Source organism: Euprymna scolopes, chromosome 14, assembly GCF_053919585.1.
Source record: "Euprymna scolopes isolate OS-2025 chromosome 14, ASM5391958v1, whole genome shotgun sequence".
Lineage (NCBI taxonomy): Eukaryota > Metazoa > Mollusca > Cephalopoda > Sepiida > Sepiolidae > Euprymna > Euprymna scolopes.
Window position 1 is genome coordinate 116,892,483 of NC_136495.1, and position 27,148 is coordinate 116,919,630.

The 27,148-nt window shown below is 30.5% G+C and overlaps 1 long non-coding RNA gene and 1 other non-coding gene across 2 annotated transcripts in view; one reads left to right on the forward strand and one right to left on the reverse strand.

Annotated features, from left to right (window-relative positions):
• The window catches only part of LOC145293240 (uncharacterized), a 1,271,116-nt gene that overhangs the window by 486,723 nt on the left and 757,245 nt on the right, over window positions 1–27,148 (forward strand). The gene's annotated exons all lie outside the window — the stretch shown is intronic.
• Trnah-aug (transfer RNA histidin (anticodon AUG)) lies at window positions 19,297–19,369 on the reverse strand. Its single transcript has one exon. It is a non-coding gene; the product is annotated as a tRNA-His (tRNA).

Sequence of the window (27,148 nt, forward strand, 5' to 3'; positions counted from 1 at the left end):
TCTGTCTTTTTCTTTTTTTCTCTTTCTCTTTATCCCACTTTTTCTTCATCTGTCTTTTTCTTTTTTTTCTCTTTCTCTTTATCCCACTTTTTCTTCATCTGTGTTTTTCTTTTTTTCTCTTTTTCTTTATCCCACTTTTTCTTCATCTGTCTTTTTCTTTTTTTCTCTTTCTCTTTATCCCACTTTTTCTTCATCTGTCTTTTTCTTTTTTTCTCTTTCTCTTTATCCCACTTTTTCTTCATCTGTCTTTTTCTTTTTTCCCCAGTTTTTCTGTACTTTGTCTTCACTTGCCTTTCTTTTTCTTCTAATGGAAGTTCGCTTTGTAAACTGGAAATGTTATTTTTTTTAGCCATGAAGGCTGATACTTCCAAGGATTCACGATGTATGTCTTTTAAGTTTTCAGTTGATTTTTCTTTTCTTTGCTATCCTCTCTTTTCACACACACACACACACACACACACACACACACACACACACACACACACACACACACACACACACACACACACACACACACATGGCCCCTCAAGTCAAAAAAGTTACTTTGGTAGCAGCTTTTTTTGTTCCTCATTTGCTACTTGGCAATGTGATTTGTAATGATTTGTTCGTATAAATATACGACATAATCACGCTGAAACACCGGTTCCCATTAGATCATAAAAGTTAAGCAACGTTGAGCCTGATTTGTACTAAATGGGTGACGATTTGAGAATACCAATTGCTATATGTGCTTTCCGCTCATCACAATTGTTTCCAATCATCCTGGACTTCTCCTTGTTACTTGACTCGAGCAATGTCAACCCAGGAGAGGTGGGGTTAGAGATTGCGCAACCCTTGTTTCACCTGTATAAGTGCTTACTGGTTATTAGATGTGTCCTTTGGATCCTGTCATCCATGACTACTTGGAATCCGTCTTTTACTATTTGGAATCGTCCCCCCCCCCTAATATCAATTGTATTTGCCCATTCCTTTGTGTTGCTATTAAATCGGTTGTTGTTAATTTTTTTAATTCTTACAACATTTATTAGGTTTTATCGAAAGTCTATGGTGCGGACCACATTCGTCTCGTCAATTAATCAACACAAATATAGTCTATGACAGGGCTTCTTAAACATTTTATTTTGGGATCACAACTCCCATGTATGAGTGAACTTTTTTGTGACTCTAAACAAATATTAAATCCATATATTTAATTAACCATACATGCAGATTATACAATAATGTAAAATTGTATTATAATTACAAAAAAAAAGCGAGTGTCAGCTGATGGTTATGAGGTGTTTGTTAACGAGGCGGATGTGCTTGTATTTTTTTTGTTTTTTGTTTTTTTTTGTTTTGTTTTTTTTTACTGCATAAATTAAATCTTGGTGCAATATTTGACACTGCTGGACGTAAAATCTTTTCAACATTTTTTAGCGATGAATGATGTTGGGATTTAATGTGTTAAAGTTGGAAAATTAATTTCACATAAATATGTAGTGTTGAATGGCAAAGAATGTTTAATGCCATATCAGAAATTGGGGGAAATTAATTTCTACTTCCAAGTCCGAATTTAGTCGATTGTTCTTTTGGAAAATCTAGTTTTAAATTTGAATCACTCGAAAGCTCAGCAAATTCCTCTTGAGCTTTGTATGACAGGTGGTCAATCTCACTCAAGCCAATCGAAAATAGTTTTTGAATACAAGATAACTTTTTAAAATCAATATTTGATGCAAAATATTTACGAAACTGTTTCTAACGTTTTTAAGTGATCAATAATAATTTTTACGATATATATATATATATATATATATATATATATATATATATATATCATATATAGTTTTTACAATCATTTTTCTCGATTTATAAAATTATCAATACTGCAAAACATTTCCAACAAATCCTTTTCTACCGTACTTTTCCAAATGTTAATCTTTTAAATAAAACTTTCAATTTGATCATTGGAAGTATATATTGCAATTTCTTCCTTGAAGAGACAAGTTGAGATCATTCAATTTTTAAAAAATGTCTGACAAATAAGACAGCTTGAATAACCATTGATCGTTTTGAAAAAAAAAAAATTAGATTTTTGTTCAGTTAAAAATATTTAGATTTGCAATTTTTCATCCCAAACAAGGCAAAGTGCCACTTTGAAGTAGGGGGCTACTATCTGGGGCATAAGTTGCAGGGGTATTATGAAGGGAGATGAGTAGCAAGATGTTTGTTCACATTACACTTGAACCTCTGCATGTCAGTACAGTTGGGAAAGCAGAATCCCGGAAGGGAGTTCCAAAGTCTAGCAGTTCTGGGGGGAAGAAACTATTGTAGTAGGTTTTCTTACACTCAGGGATCTCTACTGTGAAGGGGTGGGATTTAGCTGCTTGGGTTTGTCGGGGGTATTCACATCGAGGGGGTACAAGTGCTTGTAGTTCGTCAGAGCATTCTCCATTAAAGTGCTTGTAGAACAGGCAGAGGGATGCAACATTTCGTCGATGGAAGGAAACAAACTTAGTCTTGGCAGCATTGAATGTGACCATCCATTTTTGTCCCCATTCCACTACAGATTTCATTTTTCAATAACAAGGATCTCCTTTGTTCTCTTGATATCCACCTTATTTCTGCATGTAAATTTGTATAGTGGGAATCCGTATCCTTAGAGATATTTTAAAATAAGTGGCTCTTAAGGGAATGAGTGTTAACAAAATTTTTAATCTTAACCGCATTCTGAAGCACATCGTTCAATTCTGGTGTTACTTATTTTTTTGCTGCAATGGCCTCCCGATGAAGAAGGCAGTGAATAAAAGCCATGATTGTATTTAGCAACCTGAAAAAATGATTTAAAACCAATATTTCTACCCGTCATCGCTTTTGTCCCATCTGTACATACTCCACAGCAATTTTCCCATTCTGAACCATCAGTTTTTAGAAATTCCTTAACTTTGCAATGTCTTTCCCTTTTAGTATGACCTTTTTAAAGAACGGCAAAATAACAATTCTTCATCCACGTTATAAAAGTTTTGGTTTTTGGTTTCGATTCAAGTTGATGCACCCAAGTCATATGGATATATATTTTGTTATTTTAGAAATCACAACTTTATAATATATAAGAATCGATAAAAAAATTGGCTTTATAATGATATCATAATGATAGATACAAAATCTGCATGAATTAAAATACCATATTTAAGCGTATTTTACAACCGGGCTGCTAGCTTAGATAAATAATTTGGCAGTTTTGACAAAAGCATACGATAATATCAGGGCGTCTCTACTTATACTAAACATTCACAGAATGCTAACATATTACATATGAAAGATACCGCTGTGGAATTTCCACAGGTCTCGCTAGTCTCATTTAACATGGTAGGTTATTATGTTTGCGACACAAGGTCTGCTATTAACTTGTTACTTATTTGCGATCCATTTATTTCATTCAGCCTTTCCCGTTTTATCTACCCTGAGTGATTCGGAACATAATGACACCCTGAACCAAATATCAGTTGTTTTATCCACCTGAATTGAAAATTTTGGGCTTTCTTTAATTCTTTCAATTAGTTGCACAAATTGATCCCTATTAATTTCAGAAATTCTATTCACGACAATGTCGTTTGACAAATGAATTTTTCGAATATCATCGCTATATTTACTTCCATGAAGTATCTTTACCATTTTTAGTAGCAGCAGTTAATGAAAGATCTCCAATAGTGAACAACTTTTTATTATTAGCAATGCAGTATGAAACTTCATATGACGCGAGTAAATATTTTTCATTAACCGTTATAAATTTTTACTAAAGAAATTCTTCCTTTATTTAAAGACTTTACAAGTCTTTCAAAATATTCTTTTGGTTGATTGGCACACGAAGTATGTTTTTGATTCAAGATGTCTTTCAATTTTGATGGTTTCGTACTCTCTGTAGTTAACAACTCCTTGCAGATGAAAGATTTTTTATTACCATCATAATTTCTACATGTAAAGGCAAATTGAAGGAAAGACTTATCATATTTCCTTTTCTGTGCATAAGATGTCTATTTGTCATTACTAAGTTCTGTGTGAGAAAATTTTACGGCATTGCCATCTGAATTATGACTTTTTCTTCAACCATTTATTTATGGCTATAAGGATTTTAATCCTGGAAAAAAAATTATCATTGCATACTGTTATGAGAATGTACACTAGATTTTAAATTTAAAGGATTTATTTATAAACTAGCTGTACCCGGCCACGCGTTGCTGTGGCTCAGTTTGTTAAAATGGAACACATTCCTCCAGAAAAATTGCATTTTGTTCGTTTATTTACTTTTATTATTTTTTGCAATTTTTTTAATCAATAAAAGTTATTTTTTTCCCCCAAAAAAAGATTAATTTTTTACCATAAATGGTTAGGTGACAGTTTTCTTTTCAGGAAAACTTGCACTTTTTTTTTTTTTTTTTTCAAGAAATTTGGCAGTAAACGTTTCTCTTTTATAACGGAATTTTTATTATGAAAAGAACAGATGAATGCTTTACATAAACACTGTAAATAGTTATGTGAATGTAGAGAAAAGTTTGATTCTTTTTTTCATGAGAATGTACAAATTATTTTTTTTTAACAGATGTTCAGAAAATAAACAGAAAAATACTTCCATCATTAATTATGCAGAAAAATAAATAAAATGTTGATTTAGTGTTTCAACATTATGCTTATAAATTACGATAAAACTTGCTGAGTATGCGCTGTTTTACGGTTGTTGTAAAAATGGAACGGAAACTTAAATTTCACTCCGTTTTAATCTTTCTTAATTTTTTAATTGTGCCCCCCACACGAATATAATCAAAACAGTAACATTCAACAATTGTACTTTATGTATATAAACACAAAATATTTAAAAAAAAAAAAAAAAAAAAAAAAAAAAGTTAATAACGAAAGGGAAATAATTCCATTTTTAAACGAAAGTCAGTTTGGTATATCTTTTTGTTATTTTTTTACATAAGTCCAGCTTACCATTCACATTGGAAATGTCGCCATTTATAGGTTGTCGGGTACGTTTACAACGAATAAACACTCCAATCTAGTAGATGTATCAGAATTTTTGTAGGAATTTTTGACACCCTTATCACGAAACTGCGAATAAAATATAAAAAAACTCGTAATTTCTCTTTTAAAAGTGTGTTGTTTATTTTCTTTATGGATTATACTTCCAAAATAAACTATTAAAGCTGTTTTAAAAGTAATAGAATTTTTTTTATTTTTTAAAAAACAGTAATGAATTTTACGAACTCAATATTTTTCAATTTTTAAACTTTATAAATCTATCAAAATTTTTCTATTGATTCTATTTTTACGATATTTTCAGGATCAATGTGAAATTTTATGCTCTTTCCAATAAACTGAATATAATATTTTAGACAAACGTTTTTTTTTTTACATTCACGCCCCCCATTTTCAAGTGTCAATTAAAAAGTAAATAATAAACTTGCACCCCAAAGTTTTATATATCACAAATTGAAGAGAAAAGGTCAACAAATAATATATTCAAATTTAAAACAAAAAAGTAGTGTTTTTTAGAAATTTACCTGTAAAGTTCGAAGTTTTTTTTTTAAACCACGTTCTTTTTCTTTTTAATGAAACGTTGGTCCTTGCTCCTTTAATTGAAAAAAATTAGGGCTTGAATTACATTTTTCGAGTAGTTATAAGTTTGGAAAGACGGGGTCGAATAATTCACGTCTCCCATTTTGAAATGTCTATTAAAAAGTAAATAATTAATTTACTCACCAAAGTGTTATATATCATAAATTGAAGAGAAAAGGTCAATAAATAATATATTCAAATTTAAAACAAAAAAAAGTAGTGTTTTTAGAAATTTACCTGTAAAGTCCGAAGTTCAAAACCTTTTTTTTAACACGTTTTTTTTTTTTTTTTTTTTTTTTTTTTTTTTAATGAAACGTTGGTCCTTGCTCCTTTAATTGAAAAAAAAATTAGAGCTTGAGTTACATTTTTCGAGGAGTTATAAGCTCGGAAAGACGGGGTGGAATTATTCACTATTTTTCACGAAATTTCTGATACATCTACCAATCTACCCATGTTAGAACGGCTTTCGGAATAGACACCCCTAACCTTGCCAGCATACCCGAAAAGCTATAAAAGTTCACGTGTCGAATGTGAACGATGAGTTGGACGTAATGTAAAAATGTACCAAATTTAAAAGGGAACGAAATTCAAATTTCCGTTCCATTTTTACAACAACCGTAAAGCAGAGCATTCTATGCAAATTTTACATAACTTACTGTATTAATGCTATTCTTTTTAAGCAAAAAAAAAATTATGTTTAGCTATAAATTCCTAAACTCATTTCACCCTAAATAATTTAGGTGACTGAAATAGGAATCTAATTGAATCTTTTATTTCCTGATAGTGTGTGAGAAATTTATTTTTCTTCAAATTCATTAATACGGACTTCAGGGGCTTTTTCGGAATGTTCCTGTAAAAATTACGATGCTTTATTTATATAAAAAAGCAAAAATAAATTCTTGCGTTATTTGCTACTGAAAACCATAACTTTAGTAAAGGTATTTTTTGTTTAAACAAAATAAAACATTTTCACTAAGAGTTAAGTAAATATAATTAGTTCATTATTTTCTGCGATCATTATTTGATAAATACTGAAATTTTCATTAAAATTGATTAATTTCCTGATTTTTAGTGAATTTTTAAGTAAAGGGAAGGGTCAAAATGTTTATACACTTTGAGCGTCGGCATTCATTGTCTGTCCCTACCATTTTTCGATGAATATTTGATAGCAAAGCGACCACGTGCGGTTAATTTAAATCAAATTTCAATCACATGGTTACATTATCAATAATCATGTGATTAAACTCATTGAAAATTTACCGATATTGTAAACACATTATGTTTACATTAAGCCTGTGAGATCAAAATATTCTTTTCTGACATTTAAAAAAATCCGCGAGGTCAGGAGAAAGAAATGTCCAGAAAATCGCTAGATTTTTAACTTTTATCATCTGAAATTTTCAAAAATCACTAATTCACCCCCCCCAAAAAAACTCCATATTTTAACTTCCTACACTAAAAAAATTATAAATATAGTATATTCAATATATAAAATGTTCCGTGTTTTCTTACTATATGTTTCTGGAATTATATTGAAGCGGTTAGCTCCCCAGAAGGCTTATATGTTTTATCAGCTAGTTTTACCTGTTTTTTTTTTTGTTTTTTTTCAGAGAGGGTATTTTTTTTTTTTTTTTTTTTTTTTTTTTGCAAGAAACAAATCATAAACTTTAACTTTTTATAATAAAAGTTAAATTGAAATATACTGTAAATTAAACATCACAATAATGGTGCAACATATTTTGAAATTAGAAAAATAAAAAAAACAAAAAAACTTTGTTTTAGCATGTTAAAAGTATTTAGGTTGGTAGATAATTAAATTCTACTGTATTGGTATAAGTTTTTTTTTTTTTTTTTTTTTTTTTTTGCTGTTGTTTCAATTTTCGATTAAATACTTCTAAATTAAGCGGGGTTGCTTAGATCATATTTTAAAATAAACTTCGGAGGTTGGAATACCCCCCCCACCGAAAATGTACTTGGAAAAATCGATTATATAGCGAGATTTAAGAATGGTTAGCCGAAAAAAAAGGTGAAAAACAAAACAAATAATCAATAAATAATTGTTACCAAAGGCAATAAATGCTACTTTTTTTACTTACATGAATGTGTTTATTTTATGTTTTAAAGTATTTTCAAGCGCTTTTCTTTATTTTTTAATCTAAAATTGTGGGTGTGTGGGTGCGAAATATTTCCAGATTTTCTAGAATTCCCCGCTAGATTGCAAACGAAATCTCCAGATCTAGCAGGAAAATCGCTAAAGTGGAAACACTGGTTACGTGACAGGAAGCGGTAATAATTGTCCCTAAATAAAAAAAAATGGCCCATCGGTACAAAGAAAACCACCTATTTATCATAGAAAAATTAAGTATAATGTTATAATTAAAAATAAATATATAAAAACACACATGGATATAGTAAACATATTATACCAAAACGTGGAAGCCATCCGTCCAGTGTTTTTTTAAACTATTAATTGCGAACGAACCAAGAGTTACATTTATATATATATATATATATAGATATATATAGATATATATAGATATATATAGATATATAGATTATGACAGATGACATATTTAAACAAATTATTTGTTACAAATGTTTCACACATATAAAAATTGATTTGCGAATCAATAAAAACTATTATTGTAGCAACTCTATTTTGTAAGACATCAACTCCGTTCTGCAGATTATTAAAATCTCGCGACCCAATTTGAGAAGCTCTAGTCAATAACAAAAGCTCAAATAAATGACTCACAAAACTTGTGTAGATAATTCTGGAGATATTGTCAATTTTAATCTCTCGCCTTCAAACATTCTTAGATTTTTTTTTTTTTTACAAAATGGTCACCACTTAGCAAGACCAAATGTCACTCAAGGATAAGGATTAATTTGAGATAACTATTGTCAGAAATAAAGTCTTAATATTTGTAGGGAAGGTTTTAGATAGGAATCGGTTGACATTGGTTTTTAAGTTTTGTATGTTTTTTTTCTAAACGCAGTAGAAAAACAAATGGCTGCTTTCCACTTAACTAAGGGCGAAGCTTGATTTTTGTAAAAGAAATCCCCCACCTCTAAAATTGGGGTTAGTGGTAATCATTTTTTTTTTTTTGTTTGTTTATAATTTAATTTTTTTTTTTTTTTGTTAGCAATAATAAAACTTCTATAATTAACACACACACATATAATATATATGTGTGTATATATTAATTACATTTTAACCCCAAACAAGGCAGTGTGTAGGGGGCTACTATCAGGGACATAAGTTGCAGGGATACTATGTAGGGAGTTGAGCAGCAAGATGTCTGTTGACATTACACTTGAACTTCTGCATGTCAGTACAATTGGAGAAGCAGGAACCCGGAAGTGAATTTCAAAGTCTAGCAGTTTGGGGGAAGTAACTATTAGAGTAGAAGGCTTTCTTACATCCAGGGATTTCTGTGTAGGGGTGGGACTTTGCTGTTTATCAGATATTTATATCAAGGAGGCACAAAGGTTTATAGTTCGCTGGATCATCCATCATAAAAATACTTGTAAAACAGGCAGAGAGATGCAACACTTCGTCGCTCAGACAGAAGTTGAAGCTTAGATGACAGTTCCAGGTGTATCAGGTTGGCGACTTTCTTTTGAACCCTGTCCAGGAGTGAGACTAGTAGCAGATGCATCAGCTCAAATATATATATATATATATATATATATATATATATATATATATATATATATATATATATTTCTGTAGAAATATATATATATATATATATATTTCTGTAGAAATATATATATATATATATATATATTTCTGTAGAAATATATATATATATATATATATATATATTTCTGTAGAAATATATATATTTCTGTAGAAATATATATATATATATATATATATTTCTGTAGAAATATATATGTAGAAATATATATATTTCTGTAGAAATATATATATATATATATATATATTTCTGTAGAAATATATATATATATATATATATATTTCTGTAGAAATATATATATATATATATATATATATATATATATTTCTGTAGAAATATATATATATATATATATTTCTGTAGAAATATATATATATATATATATATATTTCTGTAGAAATATATATATATATATATATATATTTCTGTAGAAATATATATATATATATATATATATATTTCTGTAGAAATATATATATATATATATATTTCTGTAGAAATATATATATATATATATATTTCTGTAGAAATATATATATATATATATATTTCTGTAGAAATATATATATATATATATATTTCTGTAGAAATATATATATATATATATATATTTCTGTAGAAATATATATATATATATATATATATTTCTGTAGAAATATATATATATATATATATATATTTCTGTAGAAATATATATATATATATATATATATTTCTGTAGAAATATATATATATATATATATATATATATTTCTGTAGAAATATATATATATATATATATATATATATTTCTGTAGAAATATATATATATATATATATATATATATATTTCTGTAGAAATATATATATATATATATATATATATATTTCTGTAGAAATATATATATATATATATATATATATATATATATATATTTCTGTAGAAATATATATATATATATATATATATATATCTGTAGAAATATATATATATATATATATATATATCTGTAGAAATATATATATATATATATATATATCTGTAGAAATATATATATATATATATATATTTCTGTAGAAATATATATATATATATATATATATATTTCTGTAGAAATATATATATATATATATATATATATTTCTGTAGAAATATATATATATTTCTGTAGAAATATATATATATTTCTGTAGAAATATATTTTAATATATATCAATCCTTATTGAAGAAGCTCAGTGTAATTACAGAGCAATATATAGAATAAATGACAAAAAGTTATATTCCAAAATTCATGATGTTGACATCTTATAATTTATTCCTTTAATTCAATTGACTTATACAATTCTTGACAGTATCTGTTTCGCAGCGCAAAATCAATCACTTAATTATTATATCAATTAGTGAATCTATTATGCCCTTAACTTATTGCTGCTATTTCTTCTGATGAGTTAAGGGCATAATAAATTCATTGATTGATATAATAATTGAGTGATATGCTATGAAACAGATACTGTCAAGAATTGTATAAGTCAACTGAATTAAAGGAATAAATTATAAGATGGTCAACATCATGAATTTTGGAATATAACTTTTTGTCATTTATTATATATATATGTGTGTGTATTTTTCTTACAAATTTATCTTTTATTTATAAATCTTCCTTTTTTTTTTTTTTTAATATTAAAAATTTTTTTTTTATATTTTCTTAAAGAAAGATCAGCCTAATAGAAATTAAATAAACTACTGTAAATAGTGTAATAAAAAATTCCCCAGTCTAAAATCTGAAATGTGGTTTTTTTTTTTTTGTACTTTCACTAGTCACTGTCGGTTTTATATATATTATAATGCCATGTGTTCTTCAGAACTGCAAAGTTGTGGAACTCTCTTCCTGCTCACTGTTTCCCTCCTACCTAGAGCTTTGCCGTAGTCATTTTTAGTTCTTATTAGCCCCTTGCATGAAATAGCTTCATATCTTGTCTCGAGTGATTCCCAATAAAAATCTTTTTTAGAATATACATTTTCATACTCCCTCTCCAAAAGATCAGAATCCTTTTTATTTCTCAACAACATATTTAAAGAACAGAATTTGTTTTTTGTTAATAGTGAGAATGTATTTGTAACTTGATCCTTCAGTATAAAAGTCAAAATGTTTTGGAATTCTTAAAATTTCTTTCAAGTGGATATATTTCCGTGTTGTTTACTCACAATCAGACCAAAATATTCGATATTTTTTTTGTTTTTGATAAACTGTTGCATTTACATGAGAAATCGTTTTTAAAGTGATCCCACAATCTTAATTCTAAAAAGGTTTTTTTTTTTTTTTTTTACTGGGTATTTTTCATGCTTTTTACACGTAACACTCATTCAAAAATAAAAAAATTAAATTTTATTTTCGGGGTAATTTGTAAAAAAAAAAAAAAAAAAGAAAAAAAAAAAGATCCCCCTGTTTAAAAACGTTTTTTGTAATTTTGCAACTTCCTTATAGAGGATATATTTTTATGCTGTTTACACATAATCGCCTCCTAAAGTAGAATCTATTTGTTTATTTATTTTTATGTTCTGAGTAAACTACGTCTTATTTAAATTGTTTTTTCTTGAGTTTTTTTTATTATTTTTTTTAACTATGCCATATTTATTTTCATACTGTCGTGAGTAAATCTGAAAGTGTATGTTTCTGGACACGACTTTTTCTTTTTTTCAATAGAGTCACCAAATTATCAAGGAGTCACCAAGTTATCAAGGCCCCAGAGGCCACTCGAGGATAAGGGTTAATGAGTGTACAGTAGTCAATGGGAAAATGGTGCTAGTGCAGAGTGATCCGGATCCGCGCTATTTTTAAATTGTATTTCCAAGTTTAAGTAGAGTTTTGTTTTTTTATTCAATTGTAAGGTTGAAGTATACAATAGGCACAAAACACCCTCCACATGTTAAGAATGGCTTTTTAAATAATGTTATCATTTACGTCCGGATCACTCTCTGCACTAGTACCAGGAAAATATCGTAATTCTTAGTAGTGGAAATTTGGTAAATTGGATTACTTAAGAGGATAGATCAAGAATTTGTTTACATTCGACTTGAAGACGACCAAATTGTAGTCAACTGGAAGGCAGGTAAACGGAAGAGTTCCACAGGTGTGCAGTTCTAAGAAAATTTGTTCATGGAATCTGTTTAGGTTTAGGCACAGATAGTGAGGGAAATTATTTTAGCTAGACAAGTGATTTTGTGAAAGTTTGGTGAGGGGGGACTATGGAGCTCAGAGTACTTTCCATGAAAACAACAAAGCAGAGACAGGCTCGCCACGTCTTTTCTGTGGGGAAGAGGTTGCAGGGAAGAGAAAATGTCGTCCCCCTACAAAGTCTATTTTGAACTCTGTCAAGGCAGGATAAGCTGCTTCTAGCAGCTCCTGCCCAGATGTGGCAACAGTACTCCATCCCCGGATGTATTTGGCTCTTATACAGGTAAAGAATTGCATCAGGAGTGAAATATCTACTGAAGCGGTAGGATCCCACCATTTTTATAGTTACCTTGGCAACAGATTGGATGTAAGTGTTCCACTTCCGATCAGGAATAAAGGTCAAGTCCAGAAGCTTGTCAAAACCTGGAGCCTCCTCCGAGGTGAGAGCCATTCATTTCAATTGATGGAATATGGAAATCAGAGCATTGATGATATAAAAATAGAAGCTTGGTTTTAGATGCATTAAAAGTAACCAGCCACCTCTTTCCCCATTGTCCCGTGTGCTCAAGATCAAAGAGAACTTGGTCATTTACAAACTTTTTATGTGTTGTCGTAGATGGTAGTGTCGTCAGCATAAATGTCTACGAATGATCTTAGGATGTGATTTGGAATTTATAGTTGCCTTGTTGTAGTTTTAAGTAGACAGAAAGATAAATGAAAGACCAACATCAAAACTGTACTTGCATGTAATCAGAAATATGGCCGACAAAAATATGTTTGAACGTAATTCAGTAATCCAAAATGTATCAGTTTTAAGCAGCAGTAAATGTTGAATGATATTTTTCTTCTAAAATTAAGCATAACTTTCAATTCATGGGTAGCTAATCTGTATAAATTCTAAGATGGAAAATAGTTTTCGCTGGGTAGCTAAACTGTAAATATTTACAGATAAAGAGCAAGATTCCTTTTTGTGTGGACATGAAAAATTGTGTGGGAATTCTAAAATATCCAGTATCTTTTATTGAGTGACCCCAGTTTCTGATTGGTTGCTAGCAGGGCGTAAATTCATTTGATTGGTCAGTGTCTATATATATATATATATATATATATATATATATATATATATATATATATATCCTTATATAAAAAAAATATCGCAAAAATATTCCTTGAATATGAAATTTAGTAGTGAGTTAACAGAATTTTCCTCTAAAAACAAAGAATCTAGTGATTTGGGTAGCAGTTAGAGTATATAAGTTTAAGTAGGTGAAACATGTAGCTTCTTTCTGTTTGAAATGCTTTGTGAGTCAGATTTAACAAATATTTAAAGGCTGGAAAACGAATGCAAATTTACTGGAAATTATCATGAGTGCATTATGTAATTGGATTGCGGAACAGATTAGCTTATGAAGTGGTTGGTTATTTTCCTATAATGTCTGAAGTGGCATAGGGGAAAACAACATTAGTTTATAATATAGATGAATAACAAAATTTACTTTACTGCAATTTCATGCTATTAGAGATCATCAGGAAAGTACCTGACTGACCTATAATTTCTCACTTTTAATCAAAAAGATCTAAAATGAATTAACCACATTTATAAATGTGGCATTGCATTTTGTACATTTTTTTAATCAATACGTATTGAAGCAAACATTTTTTTATATTCAGAAAATTTAAAGCGATTACATTGAATTTATTTTATTCAATTGGGATTTAGATAACAGATCAAATATTTTCGCATCCAAATATAACAGCCATCTTCGGATATATCTTCTTTGAAAACGGAAAAAAAATCATGAGAAAGGTTCCTCTCAACATAGTTTTCATCATCCTGAACTTTATTAACTGTTTATCTAGAAACAGTGTGTAGTATCTGTTCTTATACTACACTAAATGTTGTATCTTCGGTACAATGGTGAAGACCTTGAGAGAAACCACTTATATTCCAGTTTAGTGTCTCTTTTTGGGGAGCAGGATTTTCCTCGCATTAAAATCTGACCTTGCGCCTAATTTTGCCCTTACTGCAAGGCCAAGCAGGAACACCAAGTGAAATATTTACTGAAAAATGATCAAAGTTAAAAATATATATATTGGCTCAAATTATTTGCTGTGTTTTTGTTTGTTTTTTTTTTCATCCCATTTCACCATTCCATTTTTTTCTGCGTTGCAAACATCCTCATTAAATACACATATCATTTACTTTTGTTTTCCAAAGTTACATAAGTTATAAATATTTATATAAAAATGTCATATGAATTAAAAAAACAAAAACAAGAGAAACTAAGCTTCTATTAAAAGAAAAATAACATTTTTCAAGTTGATACTTGAAAAAAAATGTTTTCTTGGCTTTTTGTTCAGACTGAACTTGCTCATTAAAGACGACACATTCTCTCATTGTTAGCCACATAAAAGATATGAATAAATGGAAAAATGAAGCCACTACAAAAATATAGAAGACAGTCTGTTTGCTATATTTTATCGTTGTTCTAATTATACTATTTATTTTGTCATATATTTTGTTGGATTTTATACAAATCTTACACACCTCTGGATGATTCTGATTAAGTACTTTGGTAAGTAGATTCGCCAACTACCATTAGCAATAATGCAAAGCTCTTTATATAAAAAAAAAAAATAAATGGAAACTTCTTTGCTAGTCAATCACATTTATGTAAACGCTTCGATTCTGCTTACTATGGATCCTGCCTGACTGGTGAATGGTTAGAATCATAAACTCTCAACTAGACGGTAAAGTTTTAATTGGTTCCGTCTAAAAGCATTTACCTGTGTAGATATACTGAAGAACTGTTACAGCGAAATTATCTACAAGGGTACTTCCAAAGGTATTTTTTTTTTTAATAAAAGAAGAGCTACAAAGACGGGAGTGGTATCTTTAAAACCAGCGACCTTTTGTGCTTCAGAATTTATTTTCTACAGAATCACCATTCTCAATGCACTTTTACCAGCCTCTTTTGATGCCTCGGTCGTAAAATCTGGAGCATGCTTTGTCACTCACATCTGTCAGAATAACCTGGCATGAGGGTATGAGGATACTTTTCCATAGAAGTAAACCCTGACCAAATATTCAAAATCACTTCGTATTCACTGCCCAAATAAGATCTTCTCACGATGGCTAACTTACATTAGCTTTTACGAGGAACGGTGCACCTTCTCCAAGTGATGTTACCTCAAGTAACAGCACAAGCTGGGTGCTCCACCAGACAAGATAAATTATTGTTCTGGAATCCAGTAAGACCAAGAAACCAAAATGAAAGATATACTACAACGTATAAAAATGGTTAATTGGGGAGAGGAAAATTATGTTCTCAATTTCTTTATTAACCCAGTGTTTGAGAGATAAAGAAATTTAATGGAACATTCGAGTATCTATGTATCTCATATAGACTTCAAGTGTTAGCCCCAGGTTGTGGGCCCCTTCACTTCAGAGAACTTCGATTGAAGTAAAAAAAAAAAAAAAAAAAAAAAAAAGAAAAAGAAAAAAAAGTAAAATAAAACAAAAACGGGAGAGAACTTGAATGCCTACTAGACACTATCCTCGAGTGTCTAAAGTCTCTCTGTACAGGATTTTCAAAACAACCTGGCGTGAGGATACTTTTTCCGAGAAGTAAACCCTGACCAAATATTCAAAATCACATAGTATTCGCTGCCCAAAATAAGATGTCCTCACTATGGTTAACTCGCATTAGCTTTTACAAGGAATGGTGCACCTTCTCCAAGTGATGTTACCTCAAGTAATAGCATGAAACTTGATACTCCACCAGACTAGATAAATTCTTATCCGAGAATCAAGTGAGACCAAAACGTAAGATATACTACAACATACGAAAATGGTTAATTGGAGAGAGAAAAATTGTTCTCAATTTCTTTACTAACTCGGTGTTTGAGAGATAAAGAACTTAAACGGAACATTCGAATATGTATGTATCTCATATAGTTAAAAACCATCACTCCTCCCCTAACTGTGCTGACATCAACTGCATCGGCTTTGTAATTGTTCAACAGGCGCCGATAAATGTTAATCAGTTACATTTTTTTTTATATGGACGAATTCAATGACACATCTCTGCTTCTGACACACGTCTATGACAGGTGTTGTTTTCTTAGGGTCTCACACCTTCAATATCTGCAACAGAGAGATGAAACGTTCAAGTCATGAATGCACAGGTTCAGTCAGCATAACAATGAAATTTGCAGACTCCTCTGATCCATTCAGGCGGAATAAAAATAGAAGACATTACTTTTGGACCGCTCATCGTATCCATGGATGTAAATATGATCTTATTTTAGCAGTGGTATGTTTACTTCCGAATATCTATTATTTTGTAAGCAAACAGATTAAGCAATTAATAATCAAGATAACATTTGAGAGTTTAATTTTTATTTATCTCTTTTTTTGAATTTTTTATTTAATTTTTATTTATTTTTTATTTATTTTTTTTTAATTTATTTATTTTTTATTTATTTTTTATTTATTTATTTATTTTTTATTTATTTATTTTTTATTTATTTATTTTTTATTTATTTATTTTTTATTTATTTATTTTTTATTTATTTATTTTTTATTTATTTATTTTTTATTTATTTATTTTTTATTTATTTATTTTTTATTTATTTATTTATTTTATTTATTTATTTATTTTTTTTATTTATTTTTTATTTATTTTTTATTTATTTATTTCTAATTTATTTATTTCTAATTTATTTTATTTTATTTATTTATTTTTTTTAAGAATTTAAAAATGTCAGCCACTTAATCGCCATCTTTTTTCTTGTCTTTGACACCATTCATTTTGGTTCAGTATGAGGTGTTGCCGGGTGGGTTGAATGCAGGGGAACTTGTTCAGTTGAGTGAAGGAGTGGCTTGCCTCCCTGCAATTATTCTTTTCCTCTTATGCCTGTTCTATCTGCAATGCTCTTCTTTGCAGGTCTTTGAAGCATGTGGTTTTTATGCAGTTTTTTGCATTATATTATTGCACTATGCAAGACCAATCAAGCTGCACCGGTTGTGCAGTAGAAAGCAGACATGAGTGTTGCATCTTATGGTCTTCCTCTCCACATTCGCAAATGGTTGGATCAGTTTTATAGCCTCATCTGACCATAGAACTTTTGGATGGTCTGATTCCCATTCTCAAGCAGTTGAATGTCATGCACTGGATCCAGAATTCTTCTCGGACAGAAGATAAGGAATTTCCAGATAGGAGAGAGAGGGAGAGATTATCTAGCCTTCTCGTTCAGAGCTGCAGTCTGATAGCTTCCTGGGATGCTGTTAGTGGCTAATATGGTTAAGGAAGCTTATCCTTGACTGCAATACTCTGTATGATCGTCTAAATTTTATAGAGAAATTCTTGTTTAATTAAGAGAAGAATTACTCGTGTGTCATCTGGGAATGTATAAACATTCAAAGATCCTGTTCAGGAATAAACCTGGATTTGAACCCATGTCCTCGAACATTGTTAACAGTTTCTTTGTCAAGTTATAAACAAGCTATGAAAGTCAAATTACAAAAGTGTAGGTACAGATTTTTTTTTTCTTTAAATTTTCAGGTAATGTAGATCAAATATAGAATTAAATCTGAGAAACGTCAACTGAGAGAATCTGAAAAAATAGTTTTCAGCTTTCTGCCAAGAAAGAAGCTGATTCAAGTGTTATTATAATCAAATGATCTAAGATTTTTAATCTAACATACCTGTCTGCATCCTCTCCGTAAATGCCAAGCCAAGTGTTAAACTTAATTTGAAGTCATAATTATAAGCCAGTTATTCTTTGCCATAATGTCTTTCCTGTCTTCTGAACTGTAATTAAGAAAATTTAATTTGTTCACCTACTTTTACAATTTGGAAAATTAGAAGTTCTTTTCAACGACGTGTTTTTGTTTTTGTTTTTTTGTTTTTTTTTTGAAAACTCCAACTTCAACAAATGCCAATGTAACAATAAAATTAAATGAACAGAAAAGTGAGTTTCAATAAGGCAGTCGCATGTTATATAGACAATGAAACTTTAAAAAAAAAATCTATAACGACGTGTCTTGGCGTTACGTCATATACGGTGAATAATACTAAGATTAGGTTATTCAGAATTCGTTTTCCTTGTCAGTTTGTTTGGAACTGAAAGCCATGTTTAATTTTAGAAGAGTTTCTGATGAGTAGCTAAGCTTGAATTGTAAAAGTTTTGCAGACGAAGCAAAAGATTCCTTTCATGTGAATGCAAAAAAAAAAACAAAAAAAAAAAAACTGCAGGAATTTTAAAATATCCACTATGTTTTATTGTGCAATTCCAGTTTCTGATTGGTCGCTAGCAGATCATCGCTCCATTTGATTGGTCAGTTCTTAGCGCCAGTGTCTATAAGTTGAACCTTCCAATTTTCTTTAATCATACCCATTAATAATATAAAAAATATTGCAACAGTTTTAATATGTATAAAAATATTTAGAGCTCTATGAGTGTGCTCTTGATGACTGGATGATTCATGAAATTGCAGTGACATTTATTTTTGTTATAAAGCTCTATCTTAATCGATACTGAGCGCTTTTTATGTGCAAGGTTTGCTGTCTTTATTCAGTTCGGTTTTGAGAATTGGATTTTCTATTTTATTTTATCTTTAATTAGCGACTGCGCCACGTTGGCACATGCAACGCAGAGTCAAACACAAAATCAAGTACATTCAACATCGTCTTGCCAGCAACGCTTACCCTGTGAACTCGGAGTATGAGAAATTCCCATACAAAATCGCTGTAAAACAAAATCACTGTAAGAACAAAAATACCCTAAGGGTAAGGATAATGAGTAAACGTTAGATAAAATGATGGTTAAAATTATTACGAACTTGCCACGATTTGAACCTGGAATCTTCTGATCCATAGTCAGACGTGTTATCCATTGCACCACAAGTCCTGCCCGTATGCAGAAAGATGTTACTGTGACTGTATACAGACAGTGCTAAATTCCGTTGACATGGGCAGGTAACTTTTTTGGCAAGTTTACGAAACGGCCCCAAACCCCTTATTTCGGGCTTTTTGTGTGACTCGGCATTGTTCATTACGAACCATATATAGATAAGGACAATCTAGGGACTCTCACTTTTCAGGGGAAAAGAAAGAATTTTTCAATTCGGTGCATCCGTTCGAAAGTTTTATTGGTATATAGGCACGCACATAAATAAATAAACATTTAGAATTTTATTAATTTTTGTTTTATTTTACTTTAGTCGAAGTTCTCAGAAATCAAGGGGCCCACAATTAGGGGCTAACACTTGAAGTCTATATGAGATACATAGATATTCGAATGTTCCATTTAAGTTCTTTATCTCTCAAGCACTGAGTTAGTAAAGAAATTGAGAACATAATTTTCCTCTCTCCAATTAACCATTTTTATACGTTGTAGTATATCTTTCATGTTGGTCTCTTGGTCTTATTAATAGCATAGATGACTTTAAATGTGACATTTTCGAATGGTGTTTTATGCATGCAACTTTTTTTCATTAAATAGGTTTTCTGTACTTATTAATGAACTGTCCATGAGATAATGACTGCATAATCAACGATATGCTTTATAAATGCACAATTAAAACGGTTAATGATGGTGATAACAAAATTTCAGAACAGCAAAAAAAAAAACACATTAATTATGGAAATAAAAGCATCCATATTAAAATTAACGCTAATAGTAATGCTAGTAAAAATAGTATTAGTTGTGACGATAATACATAAGCTTACTACAAATTTAATAAAACCTAAAATCTCAAAACCTAAACACATTTTCACTAATCCAAACCTCTAGAAACTCAACACCTCATTATATATATATATATATATATATATATATAATGTGAATGTGTCTGTGTACATTTCCCTACGCAATAACTCTGTCAATTTTCAGTCTACAGACTCGAAATTTCATATACAGGGTACTGAGATCTGGGAAAATCTTTGTGGTCTGTTTTCGGTCAGAAATTTGGCTGTTAAGGGGTCAAAGTTAACGATTTGACCTTTGAGAACTCTTCCAAACTCCTCCGACAATTTTTGGTTTAAACACTTGAAATTTTAGATATAGATTCCTTGGACATGGATCTAACTTAATAACTTGATTTGAGCCCAAAACAAACGTTAAGGGGTCATAATAGGGGTCAAATTTTAACAAAATTAACCGCTTTTTTTTACTTTTTTTTTTTTGCTCAACATACACCTCCAAACACCCGAGCAACGCCGAGCTGAAATGCTAGTCTAAACATCTATAGGAACTTAAGATTACAATACTAAATGAATCCTATCAAAAAAAAAAATCATGACGTAAAAAGCAAGGGACAACTATTCTAGATTATGATTAGAAGAATTTAACTATTATTAACTAGCAGTTCAACCCAGCTTTTCACGGACCATATGTACTGTGCATAACTTTATGTTCATATGTATATTTAAAGTTTGACTCCTGTTCAGATAACCTACATCTAAAATTTCAAGTGGTCAGACCCAAAATTGGCGGGGAAGTTTCAAAGAGTCTGCAAAGGTAAACTCTTTGAACTTTGACCTCTTTACAGCCAAATTTTTGCCCAAAAACTGATTAAAAAGCTTGCCTGTCTGAATACCCTTTATGTATAATTTCAAATGTTTACACCCGAAATTGGCTGAATAGTTTGTCAGACACCACAAAGGTAAAATCTTTTGAATTTTGAACCCTTGACAGCCAAAATTTCGGCCAAAACTCGATTAAATAGCTTGCCCTCTATTTGAATACACTTTATGTAAAATTGCAAGTGTTTAGACCAAAAATTGGCTGAATAATTTGGTAGAGACTGCGAAAGTTAATTTTTTTTTAAACTTTGACCCCAATTTTGACCACTTAACATTTATTGTTTTAGTCTCAAATCAAATTAAAGTTTGATCCATGTCCAAATAACCTACATCTAAAATTTCAAGTGTTTAGACCCAAAATTGGCGAAAGAGTTTGATAGTTTTCAAAGGTCAAATCGTTGAACTTTGTCCTCTTGACAGCCAAATTTCTGGCCAAAAACTGATTAAAAAGATTTTGTCAAATCTCGAGTCTGTAGAGTGAAAATTGACGTTTGGTAGGGAAATATGTACACACACACAATTTCACTTTTTATAGATGCATAGATTACAGAAGTAATCTATTAAATGAAAACAATTACTCTTAAACGGCATACATGTACTGCCCACCCATGGAACACTGTTCCACTCGACTGCTTCCCAGCCGATTACAATATGGTAGCATTCAAGTTCAATGTAAACAAGTTTGTACTGAGCTGTCTCCTTAAATAATCCAAATTCTACCCAATTTACACCATTAACGAGTACTACACTACCATCTCACATTCATTAATACTTACCCTCGAGTGGCCTTTGGGCCTTGATAAGTGGTGACTCCCAATTAAAAAAAAAAAATCGCCATTGCCCAGATTTGGATGGCATTCTTAAGTCGAGATATAGTTTGGAGATTGTTTTGGTAAATATTATCTGAGATAAAATTTTGAGAAATTAATGATCACATGTCCTTAATGAGTGCCAAAGTGTTTCCATAGCCAGTGGAACGAGTCGTTTGAAGTGCGAAGAGCTGTCCAATCCTGATGAAACCACTGTTCTTTCCTTACAACACCTCTTCATCTGTCCAAGGCTGCTTCAAATTTCTTGACTACCATTAGGTAGTGCTCAATGTTGATTAATGCAGATATTTGCATTTTAAACATTGAATGACAATGAAACACTGTCTCTTCAGGAATGAAACTTGGTGGGCAAGTTAGGCATTAACTGAAGTTTATTTGTACGAAATATGATTTGGTTGCAAAAAGGATTGTGAACGAGTAGCATTTCTTGGGGTGGGGGACTAGCAACACAAACATCGAATCCGCAAATCAAACCAACTTTTTGAATTTTTAACAAAAATAGCCCATAAATTAACTAATAATACAGGTCCTGGATATGCCCTTAAACTATATCTGATGGTGAGGCCCCAGCTTGTGGGCTTTGGGGACTGTGGAGCCACCGTTTAATTGCCATTGCTCCCAGGTCCACTCTCACCCGGAGTGGTAGTATCTGTTAGGGTCCCAACTATGGGTTAAATAGAAACTGACTTGAAAAAAATATATATATATTCTATTAAAAACTTTTTCTTCAAAATCTTTGGATTTGGCATTAAATAACCTGAAAAGGGTTGATATGCCGTAAAACAACCAAACCAAACAACCTAATAATACAAATTAAAAAAAAAAATACACTAGACATCCAAGTATCTACTAAACAAAAACCGATACAATCCAAACGCAGAACTCTATTTAAAAAGAAATACATAGGAGTAACAGAAGGGCCTTTTATGTGATGAAAGATGCCCCAATAACACGTTAAGATAATACATATGGGAACTAAAAGAAAGGCTCTATAAATGAATAGGGAGACTATGAAATCAGCACCAGCCTATAACACACACACACACACACACACACACACACACACACAAGTATATGAAAAAGTGTATATATACTAGTGTTGAAACGATTAATTGGAATTGAGGTGGGAAAAATTAGAACTATTTTGGGTATCAAATCCGAAAAATTGCCTTTTTTTTCTCTTTGATTTTGTTTGAAACAAAATTTTTCACTGCTGATAGTAATGAAGAAAAGTTAAATTTTCGTTGATTATTCAATCCCGGGTAACGTCGGATGTCCCTGATAGCATATTAAACAGCCTTTTAGTTAAGATTTAGTATTAAACCAGGCATTATTTTTTATCGACTTAATTGTCCTGAAATTCAAATTCAAAGTCGCTTTTCAGATTTCTCTCTCTTCTGATATCAACGATTTGACCAATTCTATACGGGCTGATTTTTCTTGTGTGATGGAATGCTTTTCTATTTGATTGATGAGGATGCAGGAGAATTCATTGCCAACTTAACTCTTCATTTATCATGAATTAAGATCTACCATCTTTGAATCACTCCGTCAAAATCTCAAATTATTTGATGTAGTTAGTTGCTTGCAAATCATTTCGAGTCGTGCATCCTTTTAAATTTATGTCCTGATCAGATCAGGAATTCTGACCAAATCATTAATATATGCGCATTATTCACTTGACTCGTTGCAGAATGGGGGGGGGGGCTGAGGCAAAGGGGGCGAAAGTTTAGTGCATCAAGAATCAGAAACAAATCTTGCTTCTACATCCAAGCTTACACGCCTGTGTGATGTCCTGAAACATGTCAAATCAATAGGAACCGTTAGAAAAAAATATGTATCCCTTTTTCTAATGCTTCCATTCACTTTACGTTTTAAGGCAGAAAACGTGAAGCCTTTTTCCATATAACTCCTCGGTAAATATACACACAAAAAAATCCAAATTTAAGCAGTTAAAAAATAAACATCAAATTCGATAGAAAACAATCCAATAGTTAGTTCTATTTTATTTATTTATTTATTTATTTATTTAGAAACTCGGCTTTTTTTTCTTCGAATGAGTGTTTTGTGTTGAAATGTGCCATTTGTATTTAATTTATACATAAATATAAAGCAGTATGACACCTAGTAATATTTAAAAAATGCCATCTCAACTCAAATACTCAGGCGAATTAAATAACGTATTTAAAAAAAATAAAAAATAAACAAAATAATGGATTATTTTGCATAAATTTTGGTATCTATTTTTTTTTTTTTTTTTTTTTTTGCCATCACACGTATTTCCGAAAATTTGATTTTTTTTGCTTTTTTTATTGGTATATTTTTTTTTATTGGTATATTTTTTTTTTATTGGTATATTTACTAGAAAAATGTTGTGCAAAGACGCATTAAAAAATGAAGCGACAAAAGGATACTTTGATCATTAGAATAAAAACGATTATAAATTTAATTAGAACGCGATACCAAAAAAAGTTATCTAGTGAGATTCGAACCCTAAAAAAACACATTAAAAAATGAAACTGAAGGCGAACGTTTTATGCACAAATCAAACAAAAATATTAAGCATCGCGAGCTGGAGTGACTCCGGCCACCTGGGGTAACTTAAAAAAAAAATGAAAATGTAAGTAATCTTCTATAATATAAATCTCACCTATCTGTTTAAATATGTATGTTTGTATGTCTGCCTAAAACTTTCGAGAGAGGCAACGAATTTGGTATCGTTTTGAAGCTCGACCCTTTGGACAACAAATATCGAAATATTGGCTAAAAACATTAATTCCTTCACTGGGCACTTTTCTACAAGGAGGGGTCGCTTTTTTCGCCGATATTTTCGAAAGTCATCCCCCCTTTTCGATTGTCTATCCTAAATTTAAACCTTATTCACTTCCTGTTTGGTGATGGGCACAATTCCTTTTTTTTTTTTTACTTTTTCTCTACTTTCTTTTTCTCCTTCACGTGCGGGTTCGAGCCTGCCTGTCTGCTACCACTTTTTTCTTTTGTTTTTTACGCTTGTAATTTCCGTTTTTTTTTTTTTTTTTTTTTTTTTTTCCTCAATAAGCATCCTTACACACACCTCCACCTTCGCGTCACCGGTTCGAACCTGCCTGCCTGCCTACTACAATTTTTTTTTTACTCAACACACACCTCCAAACACCCGAGCAACACCGGGCACCAAGGCTAGCAATGCATAAATAATATATGATCTCTGCATTTTATTATGTTGGTGCAAAAATGTCGTTTTTGACGTTCACACACACACACACACACACACACACATATATATATATATATATATATATATATATATATATATATATATATATATATATATATAACGGCATTGTTTTTGCACCAACCAATATAATTTTAAGGTCCTACATACGATTTAATAATTTTACAGACACATTGCGGTGCAGCAGCAAATATTTACTGCAGAGTTATTTTCGCATTATTTTTATTAATGGCTCCGTCACTCCATCTTACGGCGATTTGTATTTCAGATTTATCTGTCTTCTGGCACCAACAATTTAACAAATTTTATTTGCGCTGATATTTTTTCTTTTTTGTTTTCCTTTTCTTTTTTTCCCCTTTTTTTCTTTTCCTTTTTTCCCTTTTCTTTTTTTCCCCTTATCTTTTTTCCCTTTCTTTTTTCCTTTTTTTTCCTTTTCTTTTTTTTTTCCTTTTTTTCCTTTTCTTTTTTTCCTTTTCTTTTTTCCTTTTTCCCTTTATTTTTCCTTTTCTTGTTTTCCTTTTGTTTTCCTTTTCTTTTTTCCCTTTTCTTTTTTCCCTTTTTTCCCTTTTTTTTGCTTGATGAAACTCTGAAATGCTTTTCTAATTGATTCATGAGAATGCGCGATAAATCATTGTTAACTTAAATTTATATTTATCGTGAGTGGAAATCCACCGTTTATGTGTTACTGACTGTTACTCTATTAACATCTCAAGATATTTAATCTAGTTGCTCGTTGCAAATCATTGGGGGGTCATTTATCCCTTTGAATCAATATCCTGATCGTGTCATGAATTATGGCCATATCACAATCGCACTAATGTAAGTGTATCATTCCCGTAACTCCTGGCGGAGGGTGGGGGTAGTGAGAGCTGATAGCATCTAGAATCAGAAAAAAAAATCCAAGTTTGTGCTCTTGTTCGATTTTCTGAAACTTATCAAATCGATGGAAACTATTAGAAAAAATACAATGTATCACTTTTTGTAATGTTTTCATTCACGCTACGTTTTTAAAATAGAAAGTTTGGTGCTTTCTTACGTAAAACTCTCCAGTAAATGCGTTACTTAAAAGCAAAAATTTGATATATTGTTTTACAAGTATTTTAATTTTAAGTGCTCCGACGAACTATAAGCCCTAGTATCCCCTCGACGTAAATACTCCTGACAAACAGCAAAATCTCACCCTTACAGAGTATCCCTGCAAATTATGTCCCAGATAGTAGCCCCTACATCAAAGTGGCATCGTGCCTTGTTTGGGGGTAAAAATGCAATAAAAAAAATTATATAAAAAACGTTAATAAATATTATAATAAAATCCAGTAGTTTTTCTTATCTAAAAGATCCTTTTTCTTTTTTTTTTTTTTTTTTTTCAAATGAGTTTTTGAGTTGAGAGACGATTTTTTTCTCTATTTTATGTCATGTCTTTTTCTTTCTCTCCTCTTTATTCGCCTTCTTATTATTCTTTTTTCTTTCTTTTTCAATTTTCCTTTCTTTTTCTTACTGCCTCTTTCTCAATTTTAATCTTTATTGCTATTCATTGAGTCTTCATTTCACCTTTTTCATTGGCTGAAATGGTTTTACTATTTTCTACCGCCATATTGTGTTTTACTTTTATATTTTTTTAACCTGTTTTTTTTTTTTTTTTTTAACTTGAAGTTTACGTGATCTGATGGCTTTTCCAGAAGCATGGACCTACTCTGGACATTTGTAATTCTCTTTTATGTTCTTATGAATTCTCAAAGGACTTTATTGCATTTAACCTGTCCTTCCTGTATTTTTACCTTCTTATTCAATAGACTTTTACCATATCATTTTATACTTCAATTTTTTTCTTTGGTTTCTACTTTCACAATCTTTATGAAACTTTATAAAAATGATTTAATGATTCTTTGTAGTTTCTTTTAAAGCACTAATCTGAAAAATTTATTGTACATTTTGCAAACCTCTTTCCTCTGATCAGAAGAATTGCATTTTCGAAACTTCGTGGAATAGGGTGTTAATTTATCTGTACTCCTTGTTGGATAATTAAAAATTCTGTATACCT